This window comes from Taudactylus pleione, unplaced genomic scaffold (assembly GCF_031769625.1).
Source record: "Taudactylus pleione unplaced genomic scaffold, aTauple2 ptg000116l, whole genome shotgun sequence".
NCBI lineage: Eukaryota > Metazoa > Chordata > Amphibia > Anura > Myobatrachidae > Taudactylus > Taudactylus pleione.
The window spans coordinates 6,692,120-6,696,102 of NW_028284518.1; positions in this window are offsets into that span (position 1 = coordinate 6,692,120).

The following is a 3,983-nucleotide window of genomic DNA, read 5'->3' on the forward strand; positions in this document are numbered from 1 at the left end:
TTAAACAGGCAATATTAGCCAGCCATATAGCAGGGACAGCTGGCGTTATCTGTGTTGCTGACTGCAATGCAGCTTGGTGTAGCGAGCGACACCTTATTGCAGTGAGTGGAACTGTATGCTCAGTAGCGGTACAGTATGTGGGTTATTAATGTTGAGCATTCCTCTGCTCGCCCCGCAGTTGGATTGAGCCATGGTGCCCTAGATAAAATACAGGTCTGTGTCCTTCCAGCAGGACCGTTATGTAAGGTTGCCGCTGAGTAAGTGAAGAGATGGACTAACTCAGTGGTTCCCAAACTGTGCGCCGTGTGACCCTGGGGTGCCTCAGGTTGGTGGTCCAGAACCAAATCAAATTATTTAGGGTCAATGTATTGTAAATTTGTGGACAAACAGAAGCACAAACCTGTCCACCACCACATAACTGACCCTAAAGGCACCCACACTTCAGGACGATATCGTTCCAGCCAACTAGCTGGTTGGTTGGAATGATAATCGTCTAGTGTGTGGGACCAAAAGATAGTCAGCCGTTTGCTCCCACACGCTGAAAAACGTCCAGAAACGGTTGTTCTAACTAGTTGGTGAAAATCAAACATGTTTGATTTTCACCAACTATTGTTCTGGTGTAGGGGGAAAGTTCCCCCAACAGAACGATAAGTAGGCGGACATTGGCCGGCAGTGCCCGCCTACTTCTTCACCTGTCAGCAGCAGCAGGTGAGCGTAGGAGAGAATCGGTGGCAGTGCTGCTGCAGCAGCTGTACCAGTCTCACCAGTCTGCAGGGGTGTCTGCTTCAGTCAGTAGAACCAGCCCCCCTCCCTTCCCTGACAGCAGCACGAGTCTCCCTCACTAGACACCTTCACTGCTCTCACCACGCGATCACCACCCGCAGATGCACCGTCACTGTCCCCTGCCTGCACTCCCCCCAACACCCACCCCTGCGATCACCCCCAGGAGCATTTACACAATCATCATGTGCATCACGGAAGAGCACACCTACCGACCCGCTCTTTGCCCCGGCTGTCTCCCCGGCTCACAGTACCAGGTCTTGGCCCCTCGGCGCATAGAGTCCTTCGGCCGCAAGGGCCATGAAGGAAGCCTTTTCCACCTTCTGGTCAGTGCGATCACACTCTCTCCCCCACCCAGCCGTAATCACACTTGCGCCCCCCCTCTTGATCTCACCTCGCCCTGCGGCCCCTTCCCCCACTGACCTTCGACTCCCCCAAACACGCTTCCCCAGTACAAGCGGGGCTCCAACCCAGTATAGATGGTGCATCTAGACTACTGCAACCCCCCTTCCCACAAGCGGCAAACAACTCCTGGCCTGTCTATGTGCCCCATCCTCACCTCCCCTCCTGATGGCACCTGGATAGATGAGCTTTTTTAATTTTTTAGTATTGAAATAGCAGCTGGTGTGTTGGGCTAGTGATTACAGTGCAGGTAACTTGATGCAAGGGTCCAGGGTTCAAACTCAGGGATTAAACTATTTAAATATTTTATATTTATAGTATTAATATTTTTTTAGAGATTAAACCATTTTCCAGGGAATGAGTGAGGGGAAAGCTGGTGTCAGAGATGGGGGAATGAGCTGATTACCCAATGTGTCCCCACTGTACTGCCTGTCAATGGGATGCAATCGGGAAACCGGCTACCTTAATACCGATAGCCGGGTTCCCGACTGTCATATCCCGGCGAGGGTGAAATGCCGGGCGTCTAGATGTAGACACCTGACATTTTCCCGACGCCGGGAGACAGGCGCCCAGCATCCCAACAGCCGTGGGGGGGAGGGTTAGGTTTAGGGCACCCAGGGGGGATTTAGGATTAGGCACCCCCCCGGGAGGGTCAGGCTAGGGGGAGGGAAGGTTAGGGTTAGGCACCCCCGGGGGGACCTAGGGTTAGGCACCCCCCCAGGGACTTAGGTTTAGGCAGCGGGGAAGGTTAGGGTTAGGCACTTAGAGGGGGGATTAGGGTTAGGCACCCCTAAGGAGGGTTAGGGGGTTAGGATAGTTTATACATACCTTAGGGACGATCGGGATTTCCAGCGCTGTCGGGCTTCCGCTGCCGGGAACTCTGTTTCTGTCGGGTTGCCGGCGGTATTTTATACCGATTCCCTGTCAACCTGTCCGCCCGTGTAATGCCTAGCCCTGACTCCCTCTTCCTGACAAGGTGCGCACCCATATAGTATCTGACCCCTATGATGCTGTGTGCCCATATAGTACCCAACTCCTCTCCCATCACCCTGTGTGCCCATATAGTACCCGACTCCTCTCCCCTGTCACCCTGTGCGCCCATATAGTACCTGACACCACCTAACGTCATCTGGGCACACATAACACTCTTTATCCTGTTACCCTGTTGGTCTGATTCAGAGACAGGCGCAATGGAGATTTTTTTCAGATTCAGCAATTGTTTGCTACTGTGCATGTGCGAACACAACACTGTACACATGCAGCTACTGAAACGCTATCACGCACACACAGGGCCCATGCACAAATTGAGTGACGTAGTCAAGATTTTCGGGATGAATAGGGGGCGGGGGGTTAGAAAAACGATGTTTCGTGTGCATGCATAAATTAACTATTGTGATCTGTGCAACATGAGACCTCTCAGTGTGTCAGGAGAGCTGCAGTGTTTGTGGCTGCTCAGACTTGACCTACACGCTGCGTGACTGCCTGATGTGCATCCAATGTTACCGATGTTTACACTGTCGTACGGATATGAGAAGGCAGCAGTGGGCATCCCTATGCTGGGGTATGCTTTGAAAGGCATTAGCAAATTTTAGCAACTGTGATCCATGAGAGTATCCAGTTGCGTTTGCATTACTGTCCATCTCTGAATCAAACCCGAATAGCGCCATGATACCCTGTACGGCGATATATTGCCACCACACCTCTCCCTTCCAACCCTTGTTTTATACAGTTACACATATTTTTATGAATGTATGTATATTAGTGTGTGTAAATATATATATACATATATATATACAGTCAGGTCCTTAAATATTGGGACATTGACAGAATTTTCAGATTTTGGCCTCTGTTCACCACCACAATGGTTTTGAAATGAAACAAACAAGATGTGCTTTAACTGCAGACTTTCAGATTTAATTTGAGGGTAATTACATCCAAATCAGGTGAACGGTGTAGGAATTACAATGGTTTCAATATGTACCTCCCACTTTTTAAGGGGCCAAAAGTAATGGGACTATCAACTCAAAAGCTATTTCATGGACAGGTGTGGGCTATTCCCTCGTTATTTCATTATCAATTAAGCAGGTAAAAGGTCTGGACTTGATTCTAGGTGTGACATTTGCATTTGGAATCAGTTGATGTCGACTCTCAATATGAGATCCAAAGAGCTGTCACTATCAGTGAAGCAAGCCATCATTAGGCTGAAAAATCAAAACAAACCCATCGGAAGATAGCAAAAACATTAGGTGTGGCCAAATCAACTGTTTGGAACATTCTTAAAAAGAAAGAACGCACCGGAGAGCTCAGCAACACCAAAAGACCCGGAAGACCACGGAAAACAACTGTGGTGGATGACAAAAGAATTATTTCCCTGGTGAAGAAAGACCCCTTCACAACAGTTGGCCAAATCAAGAACACTCTCCAGGAGGTAGATGTGTATGTGTCAAAGTCAACAATCAAGAAAAGACTTCACAAGAGTGAATATAGAGGGTTCACCACAAGATGCAAACCATTGGTGAGCCACAAAAACAGGAAGACCAGATTAGAGTTTGCCAAACAACATCTAAAAAAGCCATTACAGTTCTGGAACAACATCCTATGGACAGATGAGACAAAGATCAACTTGTACCAGAGTGATGGGAAGAGAAGAGTACGGAGAAGGCAAGGAACTGCTCATGATCCAAAACATACCACCTCATCAGTGAAGCATGATGGTGGTAGTGTCATGGCGTGGGCATTTATGGCTGCCAATGGAACTGGTTGTATTTATTGATGATGTGACTGCTGACAAAAGCAGCAGA